This window comes from Eublepharis macularius, chromosome 17, assembly GCF_028583425.1.
Source record: "Eublepharis macularius isolate TG4126 chromosome 17, MPM_Emac_v1.0, whole genome shotgun sequence".
Lineage (NCBI taxonomy): Eukaryota > Metazoa > Chordata > Lepidosauria > Squamata > Eublepharidae > Eublepharis > Eublepharis macularius.
In genome coordinates, this window is record NC_072806.1 from 34,264,528 (window position 1) to 34,285,142 (window position 20,615).

The following is a 20,615-nucleotide window of genomic DNA, read 5'->3' on the forward strand; positions in this document are numbered from 1 at the left end:
GGCTAATTTTGGCAGAAAATCTTGCTCAACTTTCCCCTCATGACAGCTAAAAAGGAGTTAACAGGGTTAACATACCTGTAACTTATGTTCATCGAGTTCTTCTGTGCTGACACACATGGGGACTGCGCAGGCGCAGGCCAGCCGCCGGAGAATTTTCTAGAGCTTCCAAGGCTCCGAAGGGGCTGTTTGTCGCGCGCCTCAGCGACCGTCTTCCCGCCCAAACGGTCACGTGATCCTACAGCGACCAACGGCCCCTTCCCTCAGTTCTCCTTTGCCGCCGCTTGACCAACACACTTCAGCCATAACACCTTAAAAACACCAATATCCGTTACAGCCATCACAGTATTGTGCATTGGAGTTCACAGCGGGGTAGGAGGGAGGGTTGTGTGTCAGCACAGAAGAACTCGATGAACATAAGTTACAGGTATGTTAACCCTGTTTTCATCTTCGTTCTTCTGTGCCTCCACACATGGGAGTGTACCAAGCTTCACACAATAAGGAAGGCGGGGGTGAAGTCCAACACAATTTTATTGAACAAACAAGAACAACAATAAATAGATATGCATATATACATCTATGTAAAAAAAAACTGTGTAAGGACACATAAATATTCAATATTTACATATATACACACCCCCAGGTACATATATACACACTTTCACTCAAGGGTACCCAGCAGGTACGCCAAGAAAGTCAGTCCAAAAACTCCCTCAGGAAAAAAGGGAGTGTAAGACAGCCTTGGCCACAGATACATCCTGCTCCGCATTGACATCAACGGCGTAATGCCTGACAAAGGTGTCTGCAGAGGACCATGTGGCTGCTTTACAAATGTTAACCAGGGGCACCCCCCTGAGGAGTGCCGAAGAGGATGCTTGGGACCGCGTGGAGTGGGCTCTGACATGGAGCGGGCAAGCCACCCCTGCCAGGGAATAGGCCTTGCTAATGGCCGTCACAATCCACCTAGACAGGGTCTGCGAGGAAGCCCTGTTACCCTTGTCCTTGGCCCCAAAACATACAAACAGGTGAGGACAGGTGCGGAATCCCTTCGTCCTATCAAGGTAATAGGCTAGGGCCCTCTTCAAGTCTAGGGAATGGAGGGCCTTTTCCCCCTTAGAGGAAGGCTGAGGAAAGAATGCAGGCAGTGAAATATCCTGCGAGAGGTGGAAGGCGGACACCACCTTGGGCAGGAACCCAAGGCAGGGACGCAGGACCACCTTGTTGGGATGAAACACAAGAAAGGGAGGGTCAGACCTCAGTGCAGACAGCTCACTGACCCTTCTGGCCGATGTGACGGCCACCAAGAATGCTACCTTGTAGGATAGCATATCCAAGGGGCATGTAGCCATAGGTTCAAATGGAGGCAACATGAGACGTGAGAGCACCAAGGACAGCGACCACTGAGGCACTGGCGCTGATACAGGTGGGTAAAGATTGTACATGCCCTTAAGGAACTGGCGGGATTGTGGGTGAGAAAACACCGTAGCACCCTCAACTCGGGTGTGAGCAGCTGATATCGCTGCCAGGTGGACCTTGAGGGAGGAAGCCTTCAAGCCCAGGCCACGCAAGTGGCACAAATACTCGAACACAACCCCCAAGGGACTGTTGTCAGGCACCACTCCTCTGGCAAGTGCCCAGAGCTCAAACCTGCGCCACTTGGCCGCATAAGCGCGCCTAGTGGATGGCCAACGAGCATTCAGGAGGACCCTCTGTACCTCGTCAGTAAAGCCTATCGGGGAGGAACGATCCGCCAAGCCGTTAGGTGCAGCTTCCTGGGATCGTGGTGGACCAGGCTCCCGTTTAGGAGAAGGTCTTGCCGAGGGGGCAGACTCACATACGTCCGTTGGGACATCTGCAGGAGCTTCGGGAACCAAACCTGCCGTGGCCAGAAGGGGGCCACTAGGATGCAGTCCGTCCCGTCCTCCTCTATCTTGCACAGGACCCTGGGAATCAAGGGGAATGGAGGAAACATGTAGTGCAAGCCCTGCGTCCACGTAAACTGGAAGGCATCCCCAATAGAGAGGGGGTCGCTCCCTGCCCTGGAACAGAACGTGTGGGCCTTGGTGGTCGCCGCAGTGGCGAACACGTCTATCACTGGATGACCCCACATCCGGAAGATCGGCCCAATGCACTCTCCGTTCAGTTCCCACTCGTGGTCTAGTAAAGGGGCCCTGCTGAGGGCATCTGCCCGGGCATTGTCTGACCCAGCCACGTGTATAGCACGGAGCGACACGCCGTTCTTGATAGCCCACTGCCAAGTGAGTGTGGCTTCCCGGCACAGGGCCATGGACACTGTGCCCCCCTGCTGATTCACGTAGTACATGGCAGTCGTGTTGTCCGTCTGCACCAAGACATGACGATTTCTCAGCAGTGCTGTAAGAGACACAAGTGCGAAACGAATGGCCCTTAGTTCAAGCACATTGATATGGAGGGTCTTTTCCCTGTCAGACCAGACATCTTGCACCGACACATCACCACAGTAAGCCCCCCATCCCAACAGAGAGGCATCAGTGGTAACCGTGATGTCATGGTGTTGATACCCGAAAGGGGTCCCTCTAAACAAGTTGTCATCAGACAGCCACCAGTCCAAGGAGGAGAGGATGACCCTCGGGATAGAGAATTTGAGGGATGGAGGGTGCAGTAGAGCATCATACCTCCGCACAAACCAGTTCTGGAGAGGGCGCATACGCAGCCTAGCGAAAGGCACCACAGAGGTGGCCGCTGCCATATGCCCTAGTAAGCACTGGATAGTGCGCACAGACTGGAACCGGTTCCTTTTAAACATGGACACTAGACCCCTTAGGGACCGAGCCCTCTCCAAGGGGAGCAGGGCCTTACCCTCCACAGAGTCTAAAAGCGCACCAATGTAGGACACCTTGCAGCTGGGCACCAGCTTGGATTTCTCCAAGTTCACCAGGAGCCCCAGGCGTTGGCAAGTGCTAAGTACCAAGCCAATGTCCTGCACCAGCCTAGACTCTGATTCAGCCACGATGAGCCAGTCATCGAGGTACGGAAAGATGGTACAGCCTTCTTCCCGTAGGAAGGAAACCACAGGGGCCACACATTTAGTGAACACTCGTGGGGCAGTGGACAGGCCAAAGGGGAGCACCTTATACCGGAAAACCCTATGCCGGTAAACAAAACTCAGGTACTTCCTGTGCTCCTCCCGTATGCCCACGTGAAAGTATGCGTCTTTTAAGTCAAGAACCGCAAACCAATCCCCTTGCTTCAGTAAGGCGATCACCGCCGCCAACGTAACCATTTTGAACTTGGTCACCTTGAGGAAGGCATTAAGGCCCCTCAGATCTAAAATGGGACGTAAACCCCCATCCTTCTTAGGGACCAGGAAGAACCTAGAGAAGAAACCCTTTACAGAGTCCTCATAGGGCAATTCTTCCACAGCACCCTTGGCCAAGAGCGACACGATCTCCGCATCCAGCTCGGCCATAGTGTTATTGACAGCTGTCAGGGGTGAACTGCATCTAGGCAGCTCAACGAACTCCAGCCCGTATCCCAGTTCAACAATAGTTAAGACCCATGAGTCAGATGTTATTGACTCCCACTCAGAGAGGAGTGGACTAAGTCTGTCCGAAAAGTTCGGGGATACGGCTGGCGCGACCCGTCAGTACTGCCTCCCGGCGCCCTGCTGATCTTTCTGCTGGGCCGGTTGCTGTGCCTGACGAGGCTTGAAGGGCCGACGCCTCCTCTGCTGTTGTGCGGGAGGGTAAGGCCGCTGCTGGTAGGCAGGATACTGATGGTAGCCCAGCCGCTGCTGTTGGTATCTGCCCTGGTAGTGGTAAGGGCCAGACCTGGGAGCGTACCGTGACCTGGAGGAGGGCTTGTCCGCTGGAGCCAGACCCAAAGACCGCGCCGTCTGCCGGTCCTCCTTCTTTTTCTTCAGGGTCTCGTCGGTCGATTTGGAGAACAGCGAGTCCCCCTCAAATGGCATGCTCTCCACCCTGGAACGTACCTCTTGGGACAGGACCGTAGACCGCAACCAGGAGTGGCGCCTGAGGACCACCGCCGACGCCATACCTCTAGCAGCAGTGTCAGCAGCGTGGCTCCCAGCGTTCATCTGCTGCTTAGACAGCCTCACAGCCTCTGTCTGCAGCAGGGACACCACAGCCTTCTGCTCAGGAGGGAGGTCTCGTGTATAGGATGCCAACTTCTCCCAGAGGTACAGCTGGTACCCTGCCATGATGGTCTGATAGTTGGCAATCCTCAGACCCAGGGAAGAAACAATGTACTGGCGTCTGCCCATGGCATCCAGCTTCTTGCCCTCCTTATCGGCAGGCACCGAGGAGTGACCCGATCGCCTGGGGTTGAACTCCTCTGTGACCAAGGAGGAAGGTGGAGGGTGTTTCACCAGCGCCGGCCAGGTACCCTGCTTGATTTTGTAGAGCTGCTCAATCCTCTTGGATGTTGGAGGCTGATCACAGGGCACCTGCCATACCTTCTCCACGATTTCCTCAATACCCTCGAGCATGGGGAAGCCAACGTACGCCGGGTTGTCTCCGTAAATGCGTTTGAGGAGCTTGTCCTTGGTCTGGGGAACTGCCGAGGAGATGTCCATCTCGAGAGCCTTGGCCATCCTTGCCATCTGGTCGGCGTAGATGCGGAGGTCCTCGAAAGGCGAGTCCGCCGATGGCACTAGCTCCTCAGCCGGCGATGGTTCGGACCAGGACTCCGACTGGTAGCCGCCAAAACTCTCCACATCCTCCTCATCGGAACCGAGCTGGGATTCCGGAACCTGGAGCGGAGGGGGAGCCCACGCCGACCTCGATGTCGAAGGCCTCGGTTCCGACACGGAGAAGCCCGCAGGTGCCCCCTCCCATTGGCAACGGTATGGCGAGGGGAGGTAGGAAGCCTGCCGATGCCGGGACGCAGTGGACCGGACTGATCGGACACTGTCCCCGGAACCATGCCGCTCACGACCGACCGGAGGTGGAGGCGGACGGGCAGGCGACGGACGGCTCCGACGAGGAGACGGGCTCGGTTCCAGCCTCGGCGACCGAAGGGGAAGCGATGGTCGGCTCCGACGGTGCGGGCTCGGCTCCGGCCCCGACGAGAATTCCGCGGGCACCGTCTCGAAGGCCATCGGATCCGGCACAGGAACGGTGATGTCTTCTGGCTCCGGGGAGCCCAGGTGAGGGGAAGGCGTGTGAGGAAGCACGATGACCTCCTCCTGAGGAGCGGGACGCGGCGACCGATGATGCTTGGTCTTCTTCCTCTTCTTCGCTGGTTCCGAAGAAGACCTCGGAACCGACGCGCTCCTCACCTTCGAAGGGGACCTCGGCTTCGACCTCTTAGGCTTCATCGGAACCGATCCGGACGTCGGTTCCGACCGGGGACTCGGTACCAGGATCCTCGGTTCCGACGTAGGTCTCGGATCCGACCTGGTAGATGACGCGCTACGGGGCGGCCGCACCGGTCCCTGCGCTGGAGAGGCCGCTCTCGACGCCGAGGTACTCGGGGGACGTGGTTTCGACCCCGACCTCGCGGAGGCCACTGAGCCAGCTCTGGAATGCCGTTCGGCAGAGGGGCTTGGGCCGGCCTTGGAGGAGGGCAACGGAGCGCCTCCGGACATGACCTTCTGCCACAGGGAGGAATTCAGTCGGGCCTTGCGCTCCTGCCGGGCCTTGCTGGTGAAACCCTGGCAAATTTTACAGGCCGTCACATTATGGGTCTCCCCCAAACAGAACAGGCACAGTTCATGGCCATCGGTCTTGGCCATTTTCGTGTGGCATTGGAGGCAATGCTTGAAGAGAGCCTTTGAGGCCATCTTCAGGGGCACGCGAAAGGAAGGTCAAAAACAGTCCGAGTCAAATTACCGAGTCCACAACAAAGTCCAAAACGAGATCCGAAGAATAGTCGAGGTCACGAAGTCCGAAGTCAAAAGCCAAGCAATCAGTCAGAATAAAGCACGAAGCACAAAAAAGCACAGAGCAACGAAGCTCACGTTCTCTCCAAGCGGCGGCAAGAAGAGAACTGAGGGAAGGGGCCGTTGGTCGCTGTAGGATCACGTGACCGTTTGGGCGGGAAGACGGTCGCTGAGGCGCGCGACAAACGGCCCCTTCGGAGCCTTGGAAGCTCTAGAAAATTCTCCGGCGGCTGGCCTGCGCCTGCGCAGTCCCCATGTGTGGAGGCACAGAAGAACGAAGATGAACACTATCTTTTCCACCTGGAGGGCTAGATACTTTATTTTTGAAAGACAGAAAGAGTACTCAGCATGTTGCATTTCGTATCACAAGGTGAAACTGTGGCATTATAGAATATAGCCAAGCTTGGATCCAAAACAATTGTGCAAATATGCCACTGCAACGAAAAAATAAATCCCACTGAAACCGTCAGAGTTGAGGTGGGTGGAAACCACAGACAGGGTTTTTATCAAAAGTGGCACCGTGACCTTGCCTATGGAATGATCTTCCCCTGGAGGCTTACCTGGTGCCTATCCCAGCCTCTTTCAGATGCCAGGCCAAAAGGTTTTCATTTACCAAGGCTTTTAATTAAGGTGCAGATCCTTTAACGCCATTTTTATAGTGTGTTTTTAATCTGAAAACTATTCATCTTGAAGTATTGTCGAAGGCTTTCACGGCCGGAGAACGATGGTTGTTGGGGGTTTTCCGGGCTGTCTTGCCGTGGTCTTGGCATTGTAGTTCCTGACGTTTCGCCAGCAGCTGTGGCTGGCATCTTCAGAGGTGTAGCACCAAAAGACAGAGATCTCTCAGTGTCACAGTGTGGAAAAGATGTAGGTCATTTGTATCTACTCAGGAGGGGTGGGGTTGAGTTGAGTCATTCTGTAAGAGTTTCCCAGGGTGTGGAATGCTAATGGCGGGAGGCTTCACTGTATCCTGAGGCGGTTCTTTTGCATATGGATTGGTGCTTGATGTGCTAATCTTCTCTGCAGGGCTATTGTCGGGTGTGGAGTGTTTTGTTGGCCTGGTGTTTTTCAGAACTGGAGCCCATGCTCTGTTCATTCTTAAGGTTTCTTCTTTCCTGTTGAAGTTTTGCTTATGCTTGTGAATTTCAATGGCTTCCCTGTGCAGTCTGACAAAGTAGTTGGAAGTGTTGTCCAGTATTTTGGTGTCCTGGAATAAGATACTGTGCCCTGTTTGAGTTAGGCTATGTTCAGCCACTGCTGATTTTTCAGGCTGTCCAAGTCTGCAGTGTCTTTCATGTTCTTTTATTCTTGTCTGGATGCTACGCTTTGTGGTCCCGATGTAAACTTGTCCACAGCTGCAGGGTATACGGTATACTCCTGCAGAGGTGAGGGGATCTCTGCTGTCTTTTGCTGATCGTAGCATCTGTTGTATTTTTAGGGTGGGTCTGAATACTGCTTGAAGGTTATGCTTTTTCATAAGCTTTCCCATCTGATCAGTAATTCCTTTGATATATGGCAAAAACACTTTTCCTGTGGGAGACTGTTTTTCTTTGGTTGTTTGATTCATCCTGGGTTTGATTGCTCTTCGGATTTCATTTCTGGAGTAGCCATTTGCCTGAAGTGCGTGGTTTAGATGATTAATTTCCTCATTGAGAAAGCGCGGCTCACATATCAGTCTTGCACGATCCACTAATGTTTTCATTATGCCTCTTTTCTGTCGGGGGTGGTGATTGGAGTTTTTGTGTAAGTACCGATCAGTGTGAGTTGGTTTCCTGTAGACCTTGTGACCTAACTGAAAGTTTGCTTTGCGGATGACCAAGGTATCCAGGAATGAGAGTTTTCCCTCACTTTCTTTCTCCATTGTGAATTGTATGTTCAGGTGGATGTTGTTGAGATGATTCAAAAACTCCATCAATTCTTCCTCCCCATGGCTCCAAATGATGAATGTATCATCCACAAACCGGAACCATACACTGGGTTTGTGGGGTGCTGATTCTAGAGCTGTTTTTTCAAAATGTTCCATGTAGAAGTTTGCTATAACTGGGCTGAGTGGGCTCCCCATGGCCACCCCATCCATCTGTTCATAGAATTCGTTGTCCCATTGGAAGTAACTGTTACAAGTTTACATGTGGACAAGTTTACATCGGGACCACAAAGCGTAGCATCCAGACAAGAATAAAAGAACATGAAAGACACTGCAGACTTGGACAGCCTGAAAAATCAGCAGTGGCTGAACATAGCCTAACTCAAACAGGGCACAGTATCTTATTCCAGGACACCAAAATACTGGACAACACTTCCAACTACTTTGTCAGACTGCACAGGGAAGCCATTGAAATTCACAAGCATAAGCAAAACTTCAACAGGAAAGAAGAAACCTTAAGAATGAACAGAGCATGGGCTCCAGTTCTGAAAAACACCAGGCCAACAAAACACTCCACACCCGACAATAGCCCTGCAGAGAAGATTAGCACATCAAGCACCAATCCATATGCAAAAGAACCGCCTCAGGATACAGTGAAGCCTCCCGCCATTAGCATTCCACACCCTGGGAAACTCTTACAGAATGACTCAGCTCAACCCCACCCCTCCTGAGTAGATACAAATGACCTACATCTTTTCCACACTGTGACACTGAGAGATCTCTGTCTTTTGGTGCTACACCTCTGAAGATGCCAGCCACAGCTGCTGGCGAAACGTCAGGAACTACAATGCCAAGACCACGGCAAGACAGCCCGGAAAACCCCCAACAACCATTATTCATCTTGAAGCTGCTCTGTTTTTATACTCCGGCTGTTTTTTAGGATTCCCAACTCCAGGTTGGGAAATACCTGGAGATTTTGGAGGTGAAGCCTGGAGAGGGCGGGGTTTGGGGGAGAATCTCAGTAGGATATAATGTCATCCCACAAAGCATCCTTTCCCCCCCAGGGGACCTGATCTCTGTGGCCTGGGAATCAGTGGAGGTTGGCAACTCTGTTTTTTATTGTTGAGTTTTAATTAACAACTTTTAATTAATAGCTTTTAATGTTTTATGCTCTTATTATGATTTGTTTTGTAAGGTGCCTTGTGCAGAGTAACTGGAGAGGCAGTATTTTAAAAAGTTCTATATAATGTAACGTAATGTAATGTAAGACTTGCTTCCCCAGAATGTCATAGATCCTGAGGAGTTAGCCGTGTTAGTCTGTAGTAGCAAAATCAAAAAGAGTCCAGTAGCACCTTTAAGACTAACCAATTTTATTACAGCATAAGCTTTCGAGAATCAAGTTCTCTTCATCAGATGCCTGATCAGGCATCTGATGAAGAGAACTTGATTCTCGAAAGCTTATGCTATAATAAAATTGGTTAGTCTTAAAGGTGCTACTGGACTCTTTTTGATTTCCCCAGAATGTGTGTTTGGAATCAGGCGTTCCCGCTGACTTCAATAAAAATTGCTGCAACGTCATTCAACTAGCATCACTCTCAGATCTGCAGGCACACTGTCAGTGTTAAATTAACATTACATACATTAGTTAATAAATGTATGCTCCAACAACAAGGCTACCCAAAGGATCCTAAGGTGTCTAACAAGAATTACAACAATTGTGCACGCTACAAACATTTAATATACAACAACTTAAAATGAAATAAAAATGAATGTACAGTCAAAATATGCCAAACCAGTTCCACAAGAACCAGAGATTCAACTCACAGCAGCCAACCACCCTGCTATTTAAAACTAGAAAATCTACACAATCTACAGTCCAGAAAATCTATCCAAACTACAGCCTGGAAAATTTACAACTAAAATCTACACAATGCTTTTCACCACATGAATAGGGTAGTAAAAATTATCTGGGTGATTTGTTTATAAAAGAATGAGCCATTTTTTGCTAGGGTGTGGAATTAATAGAATTTTGCATGCATACACTCACACACAATCACACAAAAGAAACAGGTAAATTCAAATCGACCTCATAATATCCAGCACTTATAGCTAAAGCACGATAAGCATTTCTCACCAATCCTTCCTCAGAACAGCACTTTACAGTAGGCCAGGGCCGATTCCAGATGGCCAGAAATTGCGGTTTTTCTGCAGAAATAATCGCTTACTGGCCACGTGTTCACTTTCGTCTCCATCCGCTTTGTCTCGCAGCGTGCCGTGCTGTCCCGCTTCCAGATGTTCGCACGGCCAACTGAGGTACCTGGGATTGGTTGTTTCCTCCCCGTCACAGTTGACGTCGGGGGCCTTCATTGGTTCGCATTTCGTTTTTTTAAAAAAAAATTTTTACGTGTTTTGCGCAAATGCGCAAACGCGCAGGTATGCGAATATGCAGCGTCGACTTCTGTGCACTTTTGTGCATTTGTGCAAATGGCGCCCGTTTTTTTTTTAAAAAATTAAGGGAATATTGTTGCTGGCCGGCTGGCAAAGGAAGGAGGGAAAGGGGAGGGCCTCTCCGCGACGACGAAGCGTCCAGAAGTGTGCAAACCCGCAATACCGTGTTCACACCGTCCGCTTATAGAGCGCAACTGAGCACCATGGACCGCAGGTAAGCCGGGACGGGAAATTGCGGGTTTTTACGAGTGAGGTTGCTGAAAAAGCGAAAGCACTCGCTCTATTTGTGCCCATCTGGAATCGGCCCAGGAGTAATTTTCAAATGAAAAGGAGGTGCTCTGCTGGCCCCCCTTTCTCCAAGACTGTGCCTATTGCCTGGCACATGAGCCTGAAACATTACTGCACCAGTTTTGTCCCTATTTCGACACTGGAGGCTAACTTGATGAGGTCTTTTAAATACTATTAATGTGAAGTACCAAAGTGTGATGGCTTCCCTTGCATTTTCCCCCTCTGCAACTACCTATCCAGATAGTAAATGTCACTCACAATGTTTAAATTTCAGGTATTCTATAATTCATGCAACTAGATCCACAAAAGATTAAATATTCTGATAAACTTTTGCAAATTTTAAAGGAAACTTCAGAAGGCCAAAGACTAGAACATGCATTAAAAATGAATACAAATTACATTTTTAAATTTTTTATGGCCAGTTTACGAACACACCTGATTCAGATGTTAGTGCAAGGCAGAGTAAATTAACCCAGAAGGAAGAAAAAAGAGTGACAGGAGAATGGGTGGGCTCAAGGCTCTGAGCCCAACTTTGGGTTGGGAAATTGCTGTATATTTGAGGGTGGAGCCTGGGAAGGGCAGAGTTTGAGGAGGGAAGAGATCTCAGCAGGGGTGCAATGCCGTACAGTCCACCCTCCAAAGCTGCTGTTTTCTCCATGGGTATTGATTGGGGTTGCCAACCCTAGTACTGATCTCTGTAGCCTGGAGATCAGTTGTAATTCTAGATCACTGAGCTGCACCTGGAGGTTGGTAACCCTATGTGAGATTCCGGTTACTGTAGTTAAACAAGAGCACCCCTATTTTCATCTGTAAAACACGGGGATATGGAATTGCAGTCTGCCTAAAGCCATAAAGGTAAACCATGGAATGGCTCGGGGTTTCTCTCTTAAACACCACACCACGCCTCTCTCAGCACATGAGGCATAAGGAAGCCTTATGGCTGCATTTTATGGACTTCTCAAAACACACTGGAATATATTTTTAACAAGTAGCTATATTGCTTTTAAGAGCCCTATTATACAGCCTATGAAAATAGCTTGGCAGGGCCTGTATAATTACTAACAGCCAAGTGCTAATGGCATTATATAAACAGGCTTTGGTGGGGTTCTATTCATAAATGCTGCACACCAGGTGACAGAAGTCTCTGCAAGATCTAGAGAATCAGGAGTACTAAGAAAGAGCTTAAAAATCAAACTGTAAAGATAATGATATGGGCTGGGGGTGGTAGAGAACAATCCCATATGTGTGGGATTTATGCATCAGGGGTATATCATGCATTACAATTTCCTACACAGAAACATAAATCTTTTAATGTTATATTAAACATATATTTTGTGTGCTGTAATCACTATAATAACTGTGTTTGGGAAACCTCTGATGTTTCCCCTGGGAGACCACCCGTACCCCCAAAAGCAGCAAAAAAAAAAAGACTCTAGGATGGATCCTATCTGGAGGGGGCAGAGCAAAACTTGTTGAAGCAAACCTTCCTTCCATCGCACGCTGCCCCCTTGCCCCCCAAAATCACACCCTGGGGGAGAATGAAGTACCAGCAACAGTGTGTGGGGACAGGATGAAAAGGGAGGGGTAAATTAGTGAAAATCACAGACGCTCCTTTTCCACCACCAGAAAATATTGTTAACCCCCCCCCCCCCACACACACACACACTCTCAGGGAACTTTCAGGTGCCACAAAGGAGGCGGCAGCTCAGAAGCCCTTGCTCTTGTCTGCTCCCTCCCTCTCTCCCTGAGCAACTCAGATACTGAAGACTTCCCTTCTTTTGGCAGTGCAGTTTGGTCATGACATTCAAATCGGACAAAATGACAAACTGTGCTCCATTCTGTTGTCTGAAAACCAAAATTCCAAGCAGGGCCATGCTTGTAAATACTCCCTCCTTTTTGATATGCACCCACTGTATTTTAATCTATGTAACATTGACACAGCAGGAGAAGTATTAAAGAGTTTTGCAAGTATTACTTTGATTTTTATTATTTATTAAAACATTCTACTCCACCTTTCTTCATGGTTCAAGGCATCTTACAATAACAGATTAAAAACCATTTACCATCAAAATGAAAATAGAATATAAGTCCCCAAATCCCTCCCTCACCTCTTAAAAGATGCTTGTCATTTAAAATTCTCTAAAAGTCCTGGCAAACAGACAGGCTTTGCAATTGCCTTTGCAATTCCCACACTGCAGATGGGGATGGAGGGAATATTTCTTGCCTATCTAGTGAGTTAAATTACAGAGGCAAGATCTGATTTTCAGGCTCAACGTCTGGCCTCCTACTAACAGTTTTGCTACTCTTTCCAAGTCTAGTTTAGATGCAGTGCTGCTCTTTTCAATGTCATGATGAGCCCTGCTGATCGTATTGATGAACAAAAACAAAGACAACAACCAAAAGCCGTTCTCTATTCCATTTCCATGCTTCCTACAGCAGGACTATAAGTGCCCATTTCTCTGTAGGGTTACCAACCTCCAGGAGGGGCCTGGCGTTACAACTGACCTTCGAACTAAAAAGATCAGTTCCCCCGGAGCGAAGGGCAAAGGCTGTGCCATGGCACCATCTCCCCGTTGAGCTCCCTCCCCTTCTCACACTCCGCCCTCCCCAAGTACCACTCCCAAATCTCCAGTAATTTCCCAAGCAGGAGTTGGCAAGCCTACTTGTCTTGTCATCTGTGACAAGTCAGAATTATCTTCAATATGATGGGGTAGAAGGAAGGAAGAGTCCACAGATAATGGCAGCAGTTCTCAAGCCATCCTCACTTTTAAAAAATCCTTATTCTTTGTGGCAGGGCTTTTTTTTCTGGGAAAAGAGGTGGTGGAACTCAGTGGGTTGCCCTCGGAGAAAATGGTCACATGGCTGGTGGCTCCACCCCCTGATCTCCAGACAGAGGGGAGTTGAGATTGCCATCCGCACCACTGGAGCAGCGCGGAGGGCAATCTCAACTCCCCTCTGTCTGGAGATCAGGGGGCGGGGCCACCAGCCATGTGACCATTTTCAAGAGGTTCCGGAACTCCGTTCCCCTGCGTTCCCCCTGGAAAAAAGCCCTGCTTTGTGGTTTCCTCAGTTTGGTGGAAACTACCTCTTCAACATTCCTAGGAAAAATTATCTGAAGAACAGCAGAGGGCATAGGTCAGTGGTAAAGCTCAGTGGTAAAGTGGTAAAGAGGGCATAGCTCAGTGGTAAAGTGAGCAAACAGAAAACCCTAGGTTCAAGCCCTACGCTCTCTGGTTAGAGCACATTATGCTGAAAAATAAGTAAAAGCAAAATACCCATTGAAAAATAATTGGATAGTTTAGAGTCTCTTTGCCTGTGAGACCTCTCGGTGGTAAGACAAACGGGCCTTAGAGATCATTCCTATGTCCAGACCAGCCTAGAAGAGGCAGGGTGTGCAAAACCAGAGCTCACTCTGCCTCTGACGTCAGCCCCATGCAAAGTGGAAACTGGTACTCCTGACTGAGGGTGGAGAGGCCTTTGCCATACTTGGCCCCCCACCTTCTGCAGCAGGCCCCACCTCTGCCTTCTCCAAGCAACTCCTCCATGCCTCCTTAGCAAGCCATTCCTCTTACTGGGAAGCCAGTGGAACTGTGAGGAATGGCCAAAACAGTCCAAACTCAGCAGGCCACATAAAACCCACATGCTATTAAACCAGTGGTGAGGGAAACAGATGGGACAGACGTCGTTAGCTTAATAACTTCTGCAGTTATTAACGCTCGGCAGCTTGCTTGATTCCAACCTAAATTACAACATGTCCTTAATAATGTATGCTCAATAATGCAGGAGTCACTCGTTCAGCTCCTGCAGACAGGAGTCTAGACAACCTCCAGTTTAGTCTAGGCTGGCCTAAGATGGAGCAATTGATTCCACTGGACAACAGTTTAATCCGTTTCCCTCCTCTTCTTGTTATCAAGATTACACACACTTAGGATTCCTGGCAGAACGCCGCATACAACATTACAAGCTTGGAGACCAATTCATAAACATCTTAATCATCCAGCCCCCCTATGGTGTAGATTCCTTCCCCTTGCAACGACCTCCCAAACTGCCGTGCAAGGCGCCTGCAGTCGAGAACTGCTTGTGGATTTACATTAGCAGGTCAGATGTGTTTTTATCTGGGCCACTGTAGCATCCATGATGTTTTGTAAACTGTTTGGGCCTCTTTAAATATTTTGTCAAGGGAGATGATTCTAGACTTAATCCCTTCTCATGGAACCTTAATAGCAGAACTGTCCCATGGTTGATGGGCTTGGACAGAGATTGGACACACCAGGGTTCAAATGACCTTTGGACTCATTGGGTGGTCTTAGACTAGTTGTTAGCCAGTATGGCATGTGGGTAATGGAACTGAACAAGGCTCAGATTTTCAGTGAAGTTCTCTGGATGACTCTGGACTGTCCACTCACTGCCAGTCTAGCTTGTCTCCTAGGATCCTAAGGAAAACCTACTCACGCTTTCCTGATCCCTATGGGGAAAGGGGAGGGGGAGGGTGATAAAGGAAAGAAAAAGTGACTTTCAATCTCACTTTGCCAAATGTGAAATTTGAAATTAGTAGGTCTATTGTTAAGGGCAAACAAGATACACATTTTAAGTCTCTCTGTTCCATTAACACACAATAATAATTTAATAAATTCCATCACACATTGACTCCAAATGGGATATTTTGCTTTCCCATATATTTTCATTCTTGAGAAAGTGTTCACAAAGTGTGCAGCTTTGGCAGAGTGCTTCCCTTGTGGAAGGAAGGGTTGGCTTGGCACCTAACCTCAACAAAAGGGGGAGCCACTTTGCCCTCCAAAAGCTTCAGGGGCAGATTACAATGTGAGATTGATGACATAGAGCTCATTCACAAATTCAGAACAATGGACGCACACACTCACTGCAAATGCTAATTTCTGCTCTGATTAAGCTGCACTGAGCCACTGGACCTTTACATCCTGTCATCTTCCTTGGCTACACTCCTCCCATCTCATCAAGCTGCACTGGACCTTTACATCCTGATGCTCTCCCTTGTAACAGACCACCCACCTTCTGGCTGAGATATAAGGCTCAGGGATCTCCATTCCTACTCGTGTCTGAAGGAGGGAGCTCTGACTTGCAAAACCTTATACCCTGAAAATCTGGTTGGTTTCTGAGGTGCCACTGGACTCAAATCCTTCCATGTCCTTCAACTAGCCTCTGGCTAGAAATTATCCAATAAGGAATTTTCTTGTTTGCTATTTTTTTTTATTTTATAGTCTGTCTTTCTCACAGAGACTTAAGGCTGACTACACAGTGTAAGCCAATGCAACCAACAGCATGAGACATCTAATAAGCAATGTGATAGGTCTCCAGTGCAAACTCCCTTCCAATCAAGAGGCAAGATTGGTTAGGTGTTGGGTCAGGGCCTGTTGACATGTGGCTCTATAGAATCAGCTCTCCTCTGAGGTCAAACATGCACAGGAAATATCTTTCACGTAAACTTGCTTTTAAAGTGTAGCTGATATGGTTCTCACTGTTTCATTCAGAGAACATAATAGGGCAGAGCCCCCCACCTCTGAGCAGGCATATCCTGCCATACAGGGCTTTTTTTCTGGGAAAAGAGGTGGTGGAACTCAGTGATAGAACTCAGGACCACACAATGACGTCACTTTGGGTCAGCTGGAACAAGGGGGGAATTTTTTAAAGTTTAAATCGCCCTCTGCGAAAATGGTCAGATGGCTGGTGGCCCCGCCCCCTGATCTCCAGGCAGAGGGGAGTTGAGATCTCAACTCCCCTCTGTCTGGAGATCTCAACTCCCCTCTGTCTGGAGATCAGGGGGCGCGGCCACCAGCCATGTGACCATTTTCAAGAGGTGCTGGAACTCGGTTCTACCGCGTTCCTGCCGAAAAAAAGCCCTGCTGTCATACCCTTTAAAGAGGGGTTGTCCATCACATGGCAGATGCTAGCAAAGTAAAGGCAGGGGTAGAAGTTTTTTTAATCAAAATGGGAGTCCATGTAGCTATAGTTTGGGAACCAGCTCTTCTTTATATCAGAAGTTTGACAGGAAGGTACATGTCCAACTGAAGATCTCCTGTGTTTCCAAAGAGCTCTGAGGTGCCATTGGACTCAAATCCTGCTGTAAAAAGAGCTGTTACTGGATTTTTAAACTTTTGCATATGAATGAACACTTGATGGTGCTTCCGCCAGCTAAATCATCTGCCTACCGAGCCAGTCCATCATCTTGTTGGATGATCTGACTATACGCTCTGTTTGCAATGATCCCTGGCCCTGGCCCTGTTCTACCCAGGTCCTTTGTGGAGATACGATACAGATCCTTGATCTATCTGCAACCATCAACACAGGAGACCAGCCATCTTGTTGAGGCATTTGGAGTTAGAAGTAGGTATCAGGGGATGAGCCTTGGACTAGAACAGACTCAAAGGGTTGCTATTGGAGTGGGAATTTCCTAGTAGGATTCCACACGGTGCAATTTTATCCCCCATGTTATTCAACCTCTATGTACAACTGGTAGGAGAACTCATTCATAACTATGGAATTGGATGCGATCAATATGCAGATGATTGTTGATATCTAAGTGTCAAAAGCCAGTGTGCAGAGGCTTTAGATCAGAATGATCAGTATGACAGGTAGACACATCAGGTGACAGAGAGTCAGATGGTTAACTTAAGAGTCAGGAGACCATGAAGTGAATGACTCAGCTAAACTCATGCATGTATCTGATTGGGTGTCTACATGTATATATAGCTACTATGTACAGTATGGTAGGGGCTTCTTGCAAGTCCAGGTGTAGGCGAAGCACTTTGTCTCTCTGGACTGTAAACTTGTATATATTGCTCTTAATCCACCTATAAATAAATTGTATTATACACCTTTACTAAACAAACAAGGTGTGGACTCTTTGTGGATCCTCCTTAAGCTGGTGCAGTCACGCTGAATACACACTATTCAACAATGATATCCAGCTCTATATCTCGTTATCCAGGTAATAATACTAATAATAACTGTATACCACTCTTCTAGACAGATTAGTTCCCTGCTCAGAATCCCCTAGCGATGCAGTAGAAGTACTGAGTCATTGCTTGATAGTTGTTGGCAATTGACTAAGAGTGAGCAAACTGAAATTAGACCCAGACAAGACAGAAGTGATATTGATTGGGAAAGCAGAGATCTTGAAGGATGTTGTGCTTCTGTTGACCTTGGCTGACTCAGTTTAGAGGTTATACTGGACCCAGCACTGCTGCTAGAGAAGCAAGTAATGCACTTGCAAAGAGGGCCTTCTCTCAACTCAGGCTAGACTGGAATATCGCCCCCTACTCTGATATGACCAGTCTGACTGCCTGGATTTATGCCACTGTAGCATTGAGACTAAACTAGTGTAATGTAGTCTACATAGGTCTCCTTTCAAAGACGACCAGGAGATTCCAGCTGGTGCAGAATGCTGCAGCTTGTTTACTTTCAGGGGAGCTAGACAGTGCATGCATATGACGCCCATTCTGCAGTCATTCCATTGGCTGCCCATCAGTTACTGGGCTCACATCAAGGTCACAACTATCACATTCAAAGCCCTTCATGGCCTTGGCTGCGCATGTTGGTACAACCATCTCTCTCTCTATGTTCTGCCACAGCAGCTTTGCTCATCTGGTCAAGGCCTTCTGCAGACACCTGCAGTTGGGCAAAATCAACACTTGCCTGCACACATGCTTTCTCTGGGGTAGCCCCACCTTATGGACAGCATACCTGAGGAGGTCAGGAAAGCTCCAACTCTCCTGGCTTTGCAAACCATGCAAAACTGAATTATTCATGAGGGCTTTCTACCCAGATTACAGGGCTGTGTCATTAGAAATAGCTCTGAAAGATGCCTTGGTAGGGACAGTGACTATAGACTATGCTATTGGGTACTGTCTACAGGGAGTTTCTACATTGCTAAACATGCCACATTAATTAGTTATGCTTTATTTCAGAAAGATTTCATCTCTGTGCCCGGTTTTATCTGCCTGCCTGCCTGCCTGCCTTCAATTTCTATTCTGCCCTCCCCAAACTGGCAGGCTCAGGGCGGATTACATTCTATAAAACAGCACATTAATAACGATTTAAAATTTTTAAAATTAAACAACAATATAAAAACAGTACAATAGATGTATTTAAAAGTACAAGGAAGGCAGCGCAGGAGTAATCAGTTTATCAATTTCAGGCTGCCACCAATCCACCATATTAAGATTCCTTGTGGAGTTGGTTAAAGGAAAGGTCGGTGGCGGATGCCTCTAGCATGTTTTCAAATTTCCTGCTACCATACCCTATTGTATCTGCTCCTTGAATCTCCTAACTGTTGTTCATCATTGTATTTTGCTCACTGAATGTACTAGCTGTTGATTGTACACTTGCATTGTGTAATCTGCCTTGGGTCTCAGTGAGAAATAAATAAATAAATCACAAACACTGGATCTTGGCATGCCATGAAAGACACTGTCTGTCTAACCCACTTCATGATGCAGTTCTGAGGATAAAATGGAGGAGGGAAGAACCACGCACACCACCCCAGGCTCCCTGGAGGGATGAGGGTGGCATTCATTAAATAAACAAGACACCCAGAAACAGGCAGTGCCAGTGCAAGTCCTCCAGAGAATCACGAGTCAAGATCTACAGATACTACAGTAAGAATGTGGGTGGATTTTTGTTTCCCTGTCAAAAGCATTAAGAGCAACAGAGCTCTGAAGCCATGTGCAGTTATTAAGGAGTTCTGACATAACAGATGGGCTGTCAACCATAAGTCTGACTGGCCACTCCAAGCAGGAGATCGGACATCCATTCTGTTTCTGTTTTTTGAAATGTGATTTCATCCCAAACCTCTTCAAGGCATTTTAATTCACTTTAGAACTCATTAATTTAGGCAAGCGGAAGCTCTTGATCTCCCCCAGCCCCTCTTCACTGACTGCCATGCAGTCAATCAAAAAGTTATTACTCTGTCGCAGGAAGGATAATAAACAAGTTACTCTGTCGACTGGACAAGATTACACGGACAGGATGCATCCCACTTGCCCACAAGCCTTATTCAGCTGAAAGTAGGAAGGAGAGGGAGCAAAGGTGCTTTCTTTGAGGCTTTAAATATTGTTTTCAGATCATTTCCCCCAACACTCCCCCATCCGAGAACTAAGGCTAGGGAAGAAATCTATGTTAAACCCCAGCTTAGGCATTAGCACTGAGTGCAAAAGGTTAAGTGGTATCAAATCTATGAGAATATTTTCACAAACCTCAAGAAAGAAAATATAATATTTGAGGGGGGAAAGTTCCTTTCTGGAAATGCAACGGATGAGGAAACCTTCTATTACCTTACTTTTTAGCTACAGTAATTCTTGTAATATTGGAGTAATATCATGGCCCACTGCAGTTGTAATGCTCTGTTACTCACAGTTGTATCCCATCCCCCTTCCAAAAAGCTCAACACAGCTTATCCCCATTTCAACCTCACAACAATCTTGTGAGGTAGGTCAGGCTGGGAATGCACAACTGACCTGAGGTCACCCAATGAACTTCATGGCAGAGTGGGAATTTGAACACAAATCTCCCCGAGCCAAGTTCAGTGGTCTAACTGACCACAACACAGTTCCACCTTCCTTGCATATTTTTTTCTTCCTTTCCCCTGATGGCACAGACCATGGGTAGGAGTAACTTATGGACTAATGTACACGGAGCTGACTCTTAAACTGGAAGCCACCCCCCAAATTCATGAAGGACTTGACTGCTGATCTCCAGAGTCTATATCCAATCAGGACCCGATCGGTAGCTTTTACACCCAGCATAAAGAAACCGCCATGCAATCTCAGGCTTAATTCATACAGTAAATTTAGCCATGGTTAATGTGAAGCATATACAAAACAGGCTTGTTGCCAAGCACACTTTTCTTAAGTGGAGAATCCTGCTTAGAAAAATAAACTCGTTACCTCATGTATGAATGGGGACACGTGAATTAACCAAGATGAATCCCCTGAACTGTAATTCTAAACCTGGATTAAGCTCTGGTTTACAATCCTGGTTAGTAAGGAGGAATAAACCTGGTGAACACACATGCCTAGACTGAAATTCAACATGTGCGTCTGAATAAGTTTCTAATCAGGGTTTGTGCATATTTTAACTTACGTGTTTTTGAGCTGCCAATTC

The 20,615-nt window shown here is 47.8% G+C and overlaps 1 protein-coding gene across 4 annotated transcripts in view; it reads right to left on the reverse strand.

The window, feature by feature from the left end:
* BCAS3 (BCAS3 microtubule associated cell migration factor) overlaps nucleotides 1-20,615 on the reverse strand; it is a 745,665-nt gene that overhangs the window by 543,741 nt on the left and 181,309 nt on the right. The gene's annotated exons all lie outside the window — the stretch shown is intronic.